The sequence below is a fragment of the Sus scrofa genome, chromosome 16, assembly GCF_000003025.6.
Source record: "Sus scrofa isolate TJ Tabasco breed Duroc chromosome 16, Sscrofa11.1, whole genome shotgun sequence".
NCBI lineage: Eukaryota > Metazoa > Chordata > Mammalia > Artiodactyla > Suidae > Sus > Sus scrofa.
Window position 1 is genome coordinate 43,528,054 of NC_010458.4, and position 18,068 is coordinate 43,546,121.

The 18,068-nt window shown below is 36.7% G+C and overlaps 1 protein-coding gene across 3 annotated transcripts in view; it reads left to right on the top strand.

Moving 5' to 3' along the window:
• The window catches only part of CWC27 (CWC27 spliceosome associated protein homolog), a 247,180-nt gene that overhangs the window by 181,759 nt on the left and 47,353 nt on the right, over positions 1-18,068 (top strand).

Genomic DNA, 18,068 nt, shown 5'->3' on the forward strand with positions numbered 1-18,068 from the left:
TTGATTTCTTGATATTAACCACAAGCAAATGGGTTCAGAGTGGAGATACTATTAGGACATTTCTACTATATCCTCTTCCTTTTTTTTTTTTTTCTTTAGAATTTACCTTCAGCTATACACTCATCATTATAGGGCCTCAGCTCCCTTTCACTTCATTTCAGTTGAGTAAGCATTTATTGAGAGCTTGGTGTATTTCCACTATTGTGCTACCCAGTGGAAAATACACAGGAAACATATGACACTATCCCCACCCTAAATGACTTTCTAATATTTCTATTACTGTAGAAAAGATAAAGCTCTCTTTAAATAGCTAGAAAACAGCCTTAAAAGATTCTGAATCAGGAGTTCCCACTGTGGCACCACAAGATTGTCAGCATCTTGAGAGTGCTGGACGAAGGTTTGATCCCAAGCACAGCACAGCTGGTTAAGGATCCAGCGTCGACACAGCTTAGGTCACAACTACAGCTCTGATCTGATCCCTGGCCTGGGGAACTCCATATGCCACGGGGCAGCCAAAAAAAAGAAAGAAAGATTCTAAATCATTATTTGTACTTTCCCACAAACATTTTAGAACTCGCTAATCTGTTTCATAATTATACTAGGTTCCTCTTTAGATTTATGACCTACAGGATCCTACATAGTTAACCTACAGCAATACATACATAGTCAACTTATTTTTATCTTTGGATATTTTTCAACTTTTTAAGACGCTGATAAGAAATAAAGGGATTAATGACTTGTATGTGTCCTGTGCTTAGCACTTTATCCTATACTGGCAAAAAGGGAAGAAAAAGAAAAAGAAAAAAAAAAAAACTAAGAATGTGCTTTTGTCTTATCACACTCCTCTGTCCTCCAATTGACTTCACATGTAGTATATTAGGCCTCCCCACACCTAACTGCCTCCACCTCCCACTACACCCTGGCTCAGGCACATTGCTGCAAGCAAGCCAGTGGGTCACCCCCCACACATGACTCACCCTCTGGAGCCTCTGAACTGTCACATGTGCCATTACCCCAACCCAGAATCATAGCCTCACTTCTCTCTGCCAAACAGCATCTCGCCCCTATTTCAAAACTCTGTTTAACACTCCCATCCTCCAGGAAACCAGTCAGCAAGATTTGTTGAACACTCACAAATCTAGAGGGTGGAGGAAAGAGGGCTGGAACACACATTAAAAAAGACATAAAAACACTTATTAAGCAAACATTTAAGCAAATAAGACATTGAAACTATATATAATTTTAATCAAAGGGGCTGGGGGATGATGATTTGAATGGGATGAATCCTACCTACGTAAGACCTCGAAAGTACTTGTGTATTTCTCCATATATAATTTCTGTATGATCTGGGTTATGATTTTGTAAAAACCCTAGGTCTCTTTTAATAGATTTCTGTTGCTTATGTGTATCTGTGTTTATACTTGAAGTTGCTTCAGGCAGAAGCTGGCTCCTCCCATAGCTTTTTGCCAAAGGTGAAGGCTCAGTGAGTGTTGAATGGCCCATAGAGATAAATGCACACTGCACAGAAGAACTTTCTGTTTTTATATGACTGGACAGGTTCAGTTTTATTTTGGATTCCTTGAATGTCTCAAAATATCTTTCAAATGTTTTGAGTTCAGCCACCACACACACACACAAAAATGTTTTGCCAAGTCCTCTTCCCTTATTTTTGAATCCATATGCATTTTTTAAGGAAATATGATCCATGTGTTTCTGATTCATTTACACTTAACTCATCAAGATGGTGTTTTGTAAGAGCAGTTTGATGCCCAATAAGTTTTTTTAACCTTTTTATAAGCCATTTAAGTCCTTTTTTATTGAACAGGAAAGTCACCAACAAATTTAAACCCAGAAGTTTCATTTGAAACTCATAACCCACAGGATTCAAGTTTACTCTTAACTTGGCAAGACCATTTAACTTCCCAAGGTTCTTCCTAGCCCCTTGGTTCAGTATTCTCTCATTTTGAATTCCTCATTAGCAGTGGATATCAATTAGTGTTTTTAAAAGTGTCATTCTGTTTTTGATGTGATTTCATGATACAATCAATGTTCTAATGTCATTAGAAAGTTAAACAAATGGGAAACTTCTCAGCAGGGGAAAAAAGTCACTGGTCAGTGATCTTGTCTAGTTTCCCCATCTGGGGAAAACAAGGGAAGGGGAAATAAGGTGAAAGAGCCATTACCAGGTCGTCAAGGGGTTCCTTCTGCTTTCGGTTGTAGTCTCCTAACCAGAAAGTCAGAACTCTAGACCGTGTACCTGCACATTTTTTGTATTTGTCTAATCTAACATTAATTAAAACACCTTGAATATTCACTTGGAGTACATGGGACCTTTATATACAGCCTTTTTGTTGCAGTGTAGACCTCTGAAATTTTGTAACCTGATAAGCAAGAACATCATTTGTATTCATAAATAAACTAGTTTAGCTTTATCAAGTCTCTAGTGATTTAGATTATCTCTCATAAAGTATATCCCACTTGGAAAAGAAGTCTTGTATTCAAAATGATTTATAGCAAATATTATGAGTGCATGGCATGTGCATGTGTGTTATGCATAAATTACATGGTTCCCAGACTATTTTGTAGGTCACGCTTGCTGCTTTTCTAAGAAGCGAAAGTCAGCCAGTACTGTACTACACTGTCAGGGTCTGTTATCTGAGGTAAAATGATTGCTTCTAAGACATTTTTATGTGTCCGCATGAGTGACCACACATTGAGGGATCATTTTCATTTTCTGTCAAGATAGAAACCATTACCAATTTGTTATGTTTTCTTTCACTTGGCAAACTATTCTATTCGCATTTTTGGCCGAGCTGCTGTATTGGCATGGTATACAACAGACATTTGGGTACCATTCAGCAGCATTCTACTTTTTAATGCAAAAAAAAAAAAAAAAAAGTGGGAGGAGGAGAGAAAGAAAAGAAATATGATTCTATCATAAACACTGTATATGGTGTTTGATAATTATTCCCAGATTTCACTGTCCAACAAGGCATTTAAAGAAGTGTTATTAGTAGATCTAAGCTGAATTGCATGATAGAAATTTTTCAGTCAAAATTATTAGCATTCTTCCTTTGATAGGCTATTCACTGACAATATTTTGTAGTGATAGTGACGGGCACCAGATTCTAGTGTAGCAGTTAAAGTAGCCTTTTTGCTGCTACATTCCTTCATTCCACAGCATCACACACTCTCCTATCTCTATGGAAACCTTCAACATGGACTTTATAAAACCGATCAGATACATAACAGAGGTCATCAGCCAAAGGATTCATATGACCATGTGGATGAAGTCCATATGCCATTTGGAGTTTGGTTAGATAAAGCTTTGGTTAGATCCCAAAAAAAGTTCGGGAGAGCTGTATCTGACAAGGCAGTTAGATCCCCCAAAAAGTTTGAGAGAGCTGTATCTGACAAGGCAGTAGAGAGGCTTATAAAAAAGAAAGCCACCTGCTCCTTACAAAACAAAATTGGCATTCCAAGAGGAGGAAAAAAATTAAATCTATGAGAGCAGTCTTATGTATATTAACTATTTACTACTATGTTTCATTAAAAATTCTCTCCAGATTATTAAATAAGATTAACTTAAAACATCATAACAAGAGTTCCCGTCGTGGTGCAGTGGTTAACGAATCCAACTAGGAACCATGAGGTTGCGGGTTCGGTCCCTGCCCTTGCTCAGTGGGTTAACGATCCGGCGTTGCCGTGAGCTGTGGTGTAGGTTGCAGACGCGGCTTGGATCCCGCGTTGCTGTGGCTCTGGCATAGGCCAGTGGCTACAGCTCCGATTCGAGCCCTAGCCTGGGAACCTCCATATGCCGCGGGAGTGGCCCAAAGAAATAGCAAAAAGACAAAAAATAAATAAATAAGTAAATAAACAAATAAATAAAACATCATAACAAACATACATGGTAAAATAATAAACAACATAAATGTCTGTTCTGCCTTTTTCCCTAATTCTCTTCCTCTCTTTGTCCTGTCCACCAGTTTCCCATAGGACATACATTATTCAGTTATATAAGAATAGAAAAACACTAACAATTGCATGGTTACCTCAAGTAAATATTATAATAATTTTTTATTATATAATAATTTTTAAATATTTAAGAAGATATTCACTATAGAAAAAACAATATAGACCATTCAAAAGAAGTAAATAAAATCACCTATGATCCCAAACTCAATAATAGTATTAATTTATATTTTATATATATATATCCTTTTATATGCATAAAAGTTATGCATATACGTGTTTTTATGCATATACATGTTTTAAGCAAAAACGAGATCCTATAATACTATACTTTTATAACTTGCTTTTTTTCCCTCAGCAATATATAGTGAATATTTTTCCTTGCCACACATCATTTTATGACATAATTTCTTTTTCATATTATTGCCAGGTACTCTTTCATTATACGCTGAATCACAGCTTACTTGATCAGCCCCATGTTGTTGGATATTTAGGCTCTTTCCAGTTTTTATTTTTATACACGGCACTGTAATGAACATCCTTATATCTCTGTCATTGCCAATTTTCTCAGGATAAATTTCTAAAACTGGAACTGCTTAGTCAGTGGCTATGCATGTTAGGCTCTGCTAAATATTTTCAAATGGTCCTCCCAAAATGTCATTCCAATTTATATTCCCAAGTAAATATCATTTTTATGACTTGCTTTTAGGGGCGTTAGAATCGTAAGAATTAATTAAGGTACTTTGCAGTGCTTAGAGAAAGAGAGTAACATTTTAGAAGAAATGCTTTGCCCTTGTAAACTTTTTAAAAATACAAACACAGTCTGGTTTGCTTCTGTTTTTAATATAACTGGTACAAATTTCAACATAACCTCTCTTCTTAAAATTGTCAGCTCTTAAGTATTCTCGTTCTTGGTTCTGAAAAAGTCTCCTTCTAAGATAATCCTACAGGTTAGAGCTGTAGGATCTAGATTTTTTTTTTCAGTTTTATTACTGAACCTTGGCTTGCAGTATAAATCAGTTTTGTCTATCAGCCAGATAGTTTGTTTCTGCTAAAGACTGCAGTTTTGAGAACTAAGATTTAGCATAAAGATGTTTTCAGCATTCCTCTGAAGTTAGCATAGCATAGAAGCAACAAGTACCAATTGTCTTGAGTATCCAAGACAGTGAAAATTTAATAATGCAGATGTAAAAAAAAAAAAAAGATTACAAGCTGTTAGGCCCATTTAGACCTCATTATAAGATACCATTAAGGGACACAACTTCACTTCATTGCTTATATTGGCAAAGTTTTGAACAGCTTTTATATGTAATGCTGTAATAACAAATGTAATACATATTGTATATGATTTGGTCATGTATTGAGTGAAAGGCGCTATATAAACAAATGAATATTTTAATTATAGGTCCCACTTCATTCAATCAGGACATTGCCAGGCATAGGTAACATGGTAGACAAACACAAATATGGCTATAAGGAAGAAGGCTGTGAAACTAATGAAAGCCCAGGTTGGCCAAGTGAGAGAAGTCTTCTCTATCCTTTATAAGAGCTAGGACAGCAGGCCTCACACTGTTGGTGTGTGGACCCATTTATACTCTTAAAAATTGTTGAGGACCCCAAAGAGCTTTTGTTTATGTCAAATATATTTATCAATAGTTACTTTATTAGAAATTTAAACTAAGAAATCTTGGAGTTCCCATTGTGGCTCAGTGGCAATGAACTGACTAGTATCCATGAGGACACAGGTTCAATCCCTGGTCCCACTCACTGGGTTAAGGACCTGTCATTGCTGTGGCTGTGGTGTAGGCCAGCAGTTATAACTCCAATTCAACCCCTAGCCTGGGAACTTCCATGTGCCTTGGGTGTAGACCTAAAAAGAAAAAAAAAAAAGAAATTAATTTAAGAAATTCTAAATCACTTCAAAATAACAATAAAGAACCTATTACATGTTAACGTAAATAACGTATTTTTATCAAGAATAATTATATTTTCAAGGCAGAAAATTTAGTGAGAAGAGTGGTTTTGATTTACTCTTTTCATAGCTCTAATGTCTAGCATAACAGGAGCAGCTGGATTCTCATATCTGCTTCTGCATTCAGTCTACTTTGATCTTGTACTTCATGTGTGTTCTGAAAGTTTTCACTGCATTCGTGAGAGGATGAGAATAATGAGGGCAAATAATGTCTTAGAATTCATACAGAAATAATTTTGAAAATCGCATACACAGTGATTCCCCAACACTTTGAGAACTGCTGGTTTAAGCAACTGTAGTCATCTGTGTGTCATGATGGTCCTTATTTATCAGAGGTTATAACCCAATCTATAGGTCTTGGGAAGCTTTATTCCAGATCCTGTTTATGATCCTTATTCTCCAGCGGTACCAAAGTAGTGCTTTCTGAATTAAATGTGCCCAGCACCATTGACCTGCTACAACACAGTTCTTCCCACTCCCACAGCAACTCTTCATTGGCCCCTAGCTGCTTTGAAATGGTCTGTGGTATGCCATTTGATTTTATTATTCCTACTTGGTTTTGTTTTCTCCAGCTCAGTTAAATTGAGATATTAATGTATAACACTGTGTAAGTTTAGAGAGTATAACACAATGATTTGATACACATATATATTGTGAAGTGTTTACCACCGTAATGTTAGTTAACACATCCTTCACCTTACATGATTACCATTTTGTTGCCATATACCCCAAAATTTATTCATATCATAACTGAAAATGTATACCCTTTGACTAATATCTCCTCATTTTCCCTACCCCCCAGCCCCTGACAACCAACAGTCTACTCTCTGTTTCCATGAGTTCAGAATTTTTAGATTCCACATATAAGTGAGATCATAAAAATACTTGTCTTTATCTGTCTGGCTTATTTTACTTAGCATAGTGCTTTCAAGGTCCATTCATGTTTTCATAAATGGGAGGCTTTCTATGCCTTCTTTTCTATGCCTGCATAATACATATATGTGTGTGTGTGTGTGTGTGTATACATATATATATACACACATACACATATATATGCATACACACACACATATATATGTATATACACACACACACACATATATATATATATCACTTTTCTTCTCCATTTACTTAGTGTACACTTAGGTTGTTTTCATGTCTTGGCTATAGTGAATAATGCTACATTGAATGTGGCAGTGAAAATCTATAAGATAGTGATTTTGCTTCCTTTATGTATATACACAGAAGTAAGATTGATGGATCATACTTTTCCTACATACCATGTTTTGGTATGTTGTGTTTCCACTTTTATTAGTTTCAAGATATGTTTTTATTTTCCCTTTTGATTTCATCTTTGACACATTGGTTGTTCAGGAGTGTGTAGTTTAATTTCCACTATTTGTGAATTTCCCAGTTAACCTCCTCCCATCATTGATTTTTCATTATATACCATTGTGGTTGGAAAGACATTTGGCATGATTTTACTGTTTCTAAACTTGCTAATACTTGTTTTGTGACCTAATATATGATCTATCCTGGAGAATGTTCCATGTACATTGGAGAAGATTTTGTATTTTGCTGCTATTGGATGTAATGTTCTATACATGTCTGTTAAGTCCTCTTGGTCTAAAGTATAGTTTAAGCCTAGTGTTTCCTTATTGTTTTTCTGCCTAGATGATCTATCCATTATTAAATGTAGGGTATGGAAGTTCCCCTACTATTGTCTTATCTTCTGTTTCTCCCTTCAGATCTGTTACTATCTGCTTAATATCTTCAGGTGCTCTCATGTTGGGTACATATATATTTACATTTGTTAAATCCTCTTGATGAATTGATCCCTTTGTCATTATAAAATAGCTCTTTTTATCATTTTTTACTTAAAGCCTCTTGTTAGCATTTTTTACTTAAAGTCTATTTTGTCTGATATAATTATAGCTAACCCTGTTTTCTTTTCATTTGCACTGATATGGAATGAGTATTGTTTTTCATCCCTTCACTTAGAGCTTGTGTGTGTCCTTAAGACTAAAGTGAGTCTTATGAATGCAACATACAGTTAGAGTTTTTTTGTTTTTTTTTTTCCATCCAGCCATTCTGTACCTTTTGATTAGAGCATTTAATCCATTTATGTTTAAAGTAATTATTGATAAGAATTTACTATGTTTAATCTTATTGTTTTCTGACTATTTTGTATTTTGTTTCTTCTTCCTTTCATGCTGTCTTCCTGTGTGAAATGATGATTTTTCAATATGGTATACTTTCATTCCCTTCTCTTTATCTTGTGAATATCTACTATAGGTTTCTGTTGTGTGGTTACCTTGAGTTTTACTTGAGATATCATATAGATCTAACAGTCTGTTATAAGCTGGTAACAGTTCGACTTTGATCACACACAAAATTATTCCCCACATTTTGTTTTTAATTTATTTTTTAAAATATAGTTGAGGGAATTCCTGTCATGGCTCAGCAGTTAACAAATCTGACGAGGAACCATGAGGTTGTGGGTTCAATCCCTGGCCTCGCTCAGTGGGTTAAGGATCCGGCATTGCCATGAGCTGTGGTGTAGGTTGAAAATGTGGCTCAGATCTGGCATTGCCATGGCTGTGGTGTAGGCCGGCAGCAAGAGCTCCAATTAGACCCGTATCCTGGGAACCTCCATATATGCCGTGAATGCAGCCCTAGAAAAGGCAAAAAGACAGAAGAAAAAAAAAAAAAAATATATATATATATATATGTAGTTGATTTACAATTTTGTATTAATTTCTACTGTACAGCAAAAGTTATTCAGTTATAAATGTACAGCAAAAGTGATTTAGTTATATTCTTTTTCATATTCTTTTCCATTATGGTTTATCACAGGTTAAACTACTGAATGTAGTTCCCTGTGCTATACAGTAGGACTTTGTTGTTTATCCATTCTTGATATAATAGGTAATCTCAGACTCCCAATCAATCCTTCCCCCACCCCTCTTTGGCAGCCACAAGTCTATTCTCTGTGTTTGAATCTGTTCGTGTTTCTTTTTTTTGTAGATAAGTTCATTTGTGTCATATTTTAGATTCTACATATAAGTGATATCATACGGTATTTGTCTTTCTCAGTCTGACTTACTCCACTTACTATGATAATCTCTAGATCCATCCATGTTGCTGCAAATGGGATTTTTTTATTCTTTTTTGGCTGAGTAGTTTTCCATTGTGTATGTCTACCACATTTCTTTTTTTTTTTTTTTTTTTGTCTTTTTATGGGTGCACTTGTGGCATATGGAGGTTCCCAGGCTAGGGGTCCAATCAGAGCTGTAGCTGTTGGCCTACACCACAGCCATGGTAATGCCAGATTCAAGCCACATTTGCACCCTACACCACAGCTCATGGCAATGCCAGATCCTTAACCCACTGAGCAAGGCCAGGGATTGAATCTGCATCCTCATGGATACTAGTCAGATTTGTTTCTGCTGAGCCACAACAGGAACTCCACTATAGTTTATCCATTCACCTGTCAGTGGACATTTAGGTTGTTTCCATGTCTGCTGCAAAGAACACTGGGGGTGCATGAATCTTTTTGAATTGGAGTTTTCTCTGGATATATGCCAGGAGTGGGATTGTAGGATCATATGGTAACTCTATTTCTAGGTTTTTTTGAGGGCCGTCTCCATACTGTTCTCTATAGTGGCTGCACCAATTTACATTCCCACAAACAGTGCAGGAGGGCTCCCTTTTCTCCACACCCTCTCCATCATTTTTTATTTGTAGACCTATTCATGATGGCCATTCTGACCAGTGTGAGGTTGTACCTCGTTGTAGTTTCTATTTGCATTTCTCTAATAATTACTGATGTTGAGCATTTTTTCCTGTGCTTGTTGGACATCTGTATGTCTTCTTTAGAGAAATGTCTATTTAGGTCTTCTGCCGACTCTTTGATTGGGTTTTTTGTTTTTCATTACTGAGTTCATTTTATGTTTTTGATGTTACAACTTACATCATTTTATAATGTATATCCAGTAACAAATTATTTTAGCTATAGCTGTTTTTAGTACTAATGTCCTTTAACTTGTAGAAAGTTAAGTCACTAACACATGACCATATTACAGTACTAGAGTATTCTGAATCTAACTATATACTCACTTTACCAATGTGTTGTGTATTTTTATATGTTTTGGTGTTACTAATTTGCATTTTTTTGTTTCCCCTGAAGAATTCCTTTCAGCATTTTTTGGTAAGGCAGGTTTTGAGGTGATAAACTCCTTCCATTTTGTTTTTTTGGGCAAGTTTTTATCTCACCCTCACTTCTGAAGGGCAATCTTATTGGGTAAAGTAGTTTTGGTTGGCATTTCTTTCTTTCAGTACTTTGAATGTATCATCTCACTGTTCCCTGGCCTGTAAGATATCTGCTGACAAATCCACTGATAGCTTTATAGGGGTTCCCTTGTATAAACAAGAAATTTTTTTCCTCTTACTGCTTTTAAAATTCTTTGTCTTTGATTTTAGATAGTTTTATTACAATATTCTTAGAGAAGATTGCTTTGGATTGAAATTATGGGGTGACCTATTAGCTTCATGAACTTGGATGTCCAGATCTCCCCCCAGCTTTAGAAAGTTCAAAGCCATTATTTCTTTAAGTAAGTTTTCTGCCCCTTTCTCCTTCTCTCCCCTTTTGGGCCTCCAATGATGCATAGATTGTACTTTTCTTTAATGGTGTACTATAAGTCCAATAAGCTTTCTTTATTCCTTTTCAATCTTTTTTCTTTTGTTCCTCTGACTGGATAAATGCTCTTTCTTTGAGCATACTGAATTTTTCCTCTTGGTGTTCACTCTGTTATTGAATCTTTCTGTTGAATAATTCAACTTAGTATATTCCTTAGCTCTGAAACTTCTGTTTGATATTTGTTCAATTTCTCATTTTGGTCTTATGTTATTTTTCTGACTTAGTTAAATTATTTATCAGATATCTCTTGTGGCTATATAAACATCCTTAGAACAAATTATTTTGATTCTTTATCAGGCAGTTCCTACCTCAATTTTTCTCTGGAATCAGTTACTGGACATTGACTGTGTTCCTTTGGTAGTGTCATGTTTCCCTGATTCTTTGTAGTCCCTATAGGTTTGTGTAACTGTCTGTACATTTGAAGAATCAGTTACCTCTTCTACACTTTATTGACTGACTTCAATAAGGAACTGTTTTTATTTGTGCATGGGGTCATGCTGACATATACTGTGACACCAGGTCTGGTGGTGCAGCTCACCAGCTGCAACAGTGTGTGATGGCTCCAGGTCCAGAAGGGAGAGGGTGTGATATCTTGTCAGTGTAGGACACTGGGATCAAAAACACTGACAATTGTTTGGCCCTTGATGAGCATTGTAGGACATCCACAGTGGCTGCAAGGTCTGTTCAGATTCTCAGCAGCACATCCGGGTCCAGCAGCTAGGGACTGTGGCTGACAGCACTGGTATTCGAGGCCAATGGTTTGCTCACATTCAGCTGTGGTGGGGGTGGGGTGGAGCTGCAGGTGCCTACTTAGTGCTAGGGCCAGTAGCAGATACACAGAGAGTGGTCAGTTGCATGGACCTGGGCACACCTGCAGCACATTGTAGTTGCAGGGGTCTTGGCTGTCACTGTGCACTAACATGGCTGCAGGGTCTCACCACAGGCACATAGCAGTGGAAGCCAAGAGTTGGACTGGAGGCTCAGATCTAGCATTTCTGTAGCTGTGGTGTAGGCTGGCAGCTGTAGCTCCAATTGGACCCCTAGCCTGGGAACCTCCATTGTCATGGGTACGGCCCTGAAAAAAACTAAAGTAAATCCAGAGGATGATCCTCAGGCCCGAGTCACAGTTCAGTTTAGAGATCGTATTGATACATCACCTCTTCCTCCTTAGAATATTCTCTTCCTTTGGCTTCAGTGACACAAACTTGAGCTGATTTTTCCCCCCATCTGTCTAACCACATCTTCCCAGATCTGTACTGAGTACTCATCTTCTCCCTTCCCTTTAAATGTTGAGTTCAATTCCTTTTCTCAAACCTCACACTTCTTCCTTTGGTGAACTCACCCAGTCTACCATCACTGAGTAATCTTATCCACTTTTAGTTATCTATATAGTTATCTATACACTGAAGCATCTTCCTGCCAAATCTGGACCTCCAACACAGATTTTGTTGCTAAACCATACAGCCACGTTCAGGCATACCTCAGAGATATTGTGGATTTGGTTCCAGACCAGTACAATAAAGCAAATATCCCAATAAAGTGAATCACAAATTTGAGGGTTTTCCAATGTATATATAAGTTATGTTTATACCATTATGTAGTCTATTAAGTGTGTGATAGCATTAAACCTTAATTTTAAAATAATGCGGTTGGAAAAATGGTGTCAATAGGCTTGCTTGACAGAGGGTTGCTACACACCTTCAATTTGTAAAAAATGAAATGTCCACGAAGCACGGCAAAACACAATGAAATGAGGTTTGTCTATACAGCTTCCTACTAAGCATCTCTATTTAGATGTCATTTAGGCATTTTATATATTCTAAACACAATACACAGTATACACGTATATGAACTTAACCCTAAACTTCCTGCATTCTCTGTTCTTTAAAATGCACCACAGTTCACTTGTTACTCAGTCCAAAAACCTAGATGTCATCTTGAAGTCCTCTCTCATTTTTCCATCACCTAATACCATCGTTATGCCTTATATTTTTGCCCAATCCATTCCTTTCCACCTACACTGCTAACACTTATTTCTTGCCTGGGTTACTGCAACAGCTTCTTAACTGATCTCCTTTCTTCCAGTCATACTCCTTTCAAGTCCATTTGCAACTGTGCAGCTAAGTTAATTTTTTTTTTAATTCTGGTCAATTTATATTAGCTTCAGGTATACAACATAATGATTCAGCATTTTTATAGATTACACTCTAAACTTATTATAAAATATTAGCTATATTCTCTGTGCTGTACAGTGTATCCTTGTGTCTTGTGCACTTTATACATAGTACCTCCTATTCTATTACCCCTATCTTACTGCTACCCCCTTCCCTCTCCCTACTGGTAACCACTAGTTTGTTTTCTGTGTGATCTGTTTCTGTTTTGCTGTATTTGTTCATTTGTTTTATTGTTTAGATACCACATATAAGTGATAACATATAGTATTTGTCTTTCTCCATATGACTTATTTCACTTAGCATAATACCCTCGAAGTATACCTATGTTGTTGCAAATGCCAAGATTTCATTCTTTTATGGCTGAATAGTATTTCACTATATATACTACATCCTTATCCATTGTTGTTGGCACTTAGGTTGTTCTCATGTCTTGGCTATTGTAAATAATGCTGCTAAGAACGGTGAAGGTACATTTATCTTTTTGAAGTATTGTTTTCATTTTCCTCAGATACATACTCAGGAGTGGAATTGCTGGATTATATGGTATTCTGTTACTAGTTTTTTGAGGAACCTCCATACTGTTTTCCAAAGTGGTTGTGCCAATATACATCCCACCAGCAATGTGCTAGGGTTCCCTTTTCTCCACATCCTTGACAGCATTTGGTATTTGTGGTCTTTTTGATGATAGCCATTCTGGAAAGTGTGAGGTGATAGCTCATTATGGCTTTGAGTTGCATTACTCTGATGATTAGTGATATTAAGCATCTTTTCACATGTTTTTTGGCCATCTGTATATTCTCTTTGAAAAAATGTCTATTCAAGTCTTCTTCCCATTTTTTAAGTCAGGTTTGGTGTTTGCTATTGAATTATATGGGCTGTTTGTATATTTTGGATACTAACCCCTTATCAGTCATATCATTTGCAAATATTTTCTGACATTCAGGAGGTTGTCTTTTTGTTTTGCCAGTGGTTTCCTTTGCTGTGAAAAAGCATTTAAATTTTATTAAGTCCCATTTGTTTATTTTTGCCTCTGTTTCCTTCACCTTGGGAAACAGATCCATAATAATATCGCTATGATTTATGTCAAAGAGTGTTCTGTGTTTTCTTGTAGGATTTTTATGGTTTCTGCTCTTAAATTTAGATCTTTAATGCATTTTTTAGGTTTTAGTTTTGTTTTGTTTTTGCAGCATATGGAAGTTCCCATAGCTGCCTGCCTATGCCACAGCCACAGCCACAGCAACTCAGGAGCCAAGCCACATCTGCAAACTATTCCACAGCTCACAGCAACACCAGATCCTTAACCCACTGAGCGAGGCCAGGGATCGAACCTACATTCTCATGGATACTAGTCAGATTCATTACCATTGTTCCACAATGGGAACTCCCATTTTTTAGTTTATTTTTTGAATATGGTGGAGAATATGTTCTAGTTTCATTCATTTACATATAGCTGTCTAGTTTTCACAGCACCATTTATGGAAGTGACTAAGAGACTATCCTTAGTATACTTTATTGTAGATTTATACTATCCTTAGTATACTTTATTGTAGATTTATTTATTTCTGGACTCTCTTCTGTTCCATTGATCTATATGTCTGTTTTTGTGCTGGTACCATACCATTTTGATTACTGTAGCTTTGTAATATAAAGTTAGGATATCGTTACTTCTAGCCTTGTTCTTTTTTCTCAAGATTTCTTTGGCTGCAGTTGACTTTTCTAACTCACAAATTAGGTCTTACTACTTCCCTTGTTCTTCTTCCCTTCAGGATAAAATCTAATCCTTATAGCCTGGTTTACAAAGCCCTACAAAATCGAGCTTCCTCTTTCTTTACCTTCATTTGTCATGTTGAGGTCATGTTGAACCACCTATATATCTTCTTCTTTTCTGGGCCTTTGGACATGCTGTCTTCTTTACCTGGAATGCCTGACTGTCCTTTCCTCTTTCTCCTTCTCCTTGATTTACCTAGTCAAAGTTTAATTTATCTTTGGGTCTTAGCTTTGATCTCACCTCCTCTAAGACGCCTTTCCTGTCTATGCATTGTCTATTAACCACCCTTCATATCTTCCCACCCATAAGTATTTGCCCATACTGTTTTCTTTGCCTTTAGTCCCCCTTTCTTCAGCCCTGCTTTTCACTTAGCAAAATCCCAGCTTCTTTTATAGTTCATTTCTATAATCCCCTCACAGAGAGTATTCTGCCTGTTTTTAAAAGTTAGATCTTGTTTAGATACTGTGCCATATTTATAGTTCCTAAATTCTTGCATGACAAATATTTATGCCTTCTCTCTCCAAATAGATTGTTATAATAATATTGTTTTATTGGTTCTAACTACTTTATATGCCTTAACTACATTGATCAGCACAATAACTTAGTGGGGTCGGTATTAATAAACTCATTTTACAGATAAGGGAACAAAATCACAGTTAAATAATCTGTCCACTTTTTGGTCCCTGTATTGCTTCATCTAGTGCCTGGCGTATAATAGGGCTTCAAAAAATATTTATTGATTTTAGGTGTAGCAAGATCTCTACAGAGGAAGAGTGTTTGCATACACACCATAGTATTACCATTGGGATGTTGGAGATGGGGGTTGTGGATAGCAGGCACAGAAGGCCATGGGGGAAAAAATATAATTAACTTTTCCTTTAAGTATTTCTCAGTTGTTTCACTCATTACAATTACTGATCAAAAATATTTTTTTTTTCTTTTAGGTCCGCACCCGCGGCATATGGAAGTTTCCAGACTAGGGGTCAGATTAGAGCTATAGCTGCTGGCCTATGCCACAGCAACATGGGCTCCAAGCCATATCTGTGACCTACCACAGCTCACAGAAACACCAGATCCTTAACCCACTGAGTGAGGCCAGGGATTGAATATGTATCTTCATATTTTCTAGTCAGATTCATTTCTGCTACACCACAAAAAGAACTTCAAGAAATAATTTCTAATCTATCCTGTGTTCGCCTTCCATATTTCCTTTTTGAGAAAATGTCTGTTTTCCCCTGATTTTTAAACTAGGTTATGTTTTTCTCACTGTTGAGTTTTGAGAGTTCTCTATATAATCTAGATCCAAGTCTTTTATTGGATATATGATTTATAAATATTTTTCCCATGCTCTGGTGCCTTTTAAATTTTTATTATGTTGGAGTTCCCATTGTGGCTCAGTGAGTTAAGAACCTGACATAGTGTCCATGAGGATTTGGGTTCAATCCTTGGCCTAGCTCAGTGGATTATAGATACAGCATTGCCTCAAGCTACAGTGTAGATCTCAAATGTGGCTCAGATCCAGTGTTGCAGTGGCTGTGACACAGGCCTGCAGCTGCAGCTCCATTTTAAAGATCATGCTTTTGGTGTCAGGTCTAAAAACTCTTTCCCTAACCTAAGGTCACACAGATTTTTCTCCTACGTTTTCTTTTAAATGCCTTGTAGTTTTACATTTAGATCTCATCTATTTTGAGTAAATTTTTATATAAGATATGAAGTTCAGGTTGGCTGGCCAGTTGTTCCAGTGCCATTTGGTAAAGGACTATCCTTTCTCCATTCAACTGCCTTTGCAAATTTGTCGAAGCTCAGTTGACTATATTTGTGTTGGCTTTTACCTGGTCTATTCTTTCTGTTCCATTAATCTATACCACAGTATCTTTTTTTTTTTTTTTTTTTTTTTTTTTTTTTGTCTTTTGTCTTTTTAGGGCTGCACCTGCAGCATGTGAAGTTTCCCACACTAGGGGTCAAATTAGAGCTGTAGCTGCTGGCCTACACCACAGCCACAGCAACATGAGATCCAAGCCACATCTGTGACCTACAGTACAGCTCATGGCAATGCTGGATCCTTAACCCACTGAGCAAGGCCAGGGATTGAACCTGCATCCTCATGAATACTAGTCGGGTTCATTAACCATGAGCCACTGTGGGAACCAACCTATACCACACTATTTTGATCACTATAGTTTTATAGCAAGTTTTCAAATCTGATAGTATATTTCTTCCAACTTTATTCTTCTTTTTTCAAAATTGTTCTGGCTATTCTAGTTCTTGTGCCTTTTCATAGAAATTTTTAATGTTTTTTTTAAATATCGTATTTTTTAAAGTGTTGTATTAGTTTGATGTGTACAGAAAAGTGAGTCAGGTATACATATACATATATCCATTCTTTGTCAGATTCTTTTCACATATGGGTTATTACACAATGCTGAGTAGATTTTCCTGTGCAATACAGTAGGGTCTTCTTACTTATTTCATATGTAGTAGTGTGTAAATGTTAATCTCAACATCCTAATTTATCCTGCCCCCCAGCATTTCCCCTTTGTTAACCATAAGTTTAGTTTCAAAATCTTTGAGTTTGTTTCTGTTTTGTTAATAAGTTCTTTTGTGTCATTTTTATCAGATTCCACATATTAGTGATCTCATATGATATTTTTCATTTTCTGACTGACTTACTTCACTTAATCTGGTAATCTCTAGGTACATCAGTGTTGCTGCAAATGGCATTATTTTGTTCTTTTTTATGGCTAACATTCCCTGCATATATATTCAATATCTTATTTATCCTTTGCTTTCTTGATGGACATTTAGGTTGCTTCCATGTCTTAGCTATTGTAAATAGTGGTGCCATGAACATTGGGGTGCATGTATCTTTTCAAATTAGAGTTTTGTCTTTTCCAGATATACGTCCAGAAGTGGGATTGCTCATATGGGAGTTCTATATTTAGTTTTTAAGGAACCTCCATACCGCTTTCCTTGGTGGTTGTACCAATTTACACTTCCACCAACAAAGCAGGAGGGTTCCCTTTTTTCCACACCGCCTCCAGCATTTATTGTTGGTAGACTTTTTGATGATGGCCATTCTGACTGGTGTAAAGTAATACCTCATTGTAGTTTTGATTTGCATTTCTCAGAGTTCCCATTGTGGCTCAGAGGTAAGGAACCCAATTAGTATCCATGAGGATGTGGGTTCTATCCCTGGCCTTGATCAGTAGATTAAGTATCCAGCATTGCCATGAGCTCTAGTGTAGGTCACAGATGTGGCTTGGATCCAGTGTGCAGGCCGTGTGGGTTTAGTGTAGGCTGGCAGCTGCAACTCCATTTCGACCCCTAGCCTGGGAACTTCCATATGCCACACATGCAGCCCTTAAAAACAAAATTCATTTTTCTAATATTTACTGATCAGCATCTTTTCATGTGTTTTTTTGACCATCTGTCGGTCTTCTTTGGAGAAATGTCTTTTTAGATCTGACCATTTTTCAACTGGCT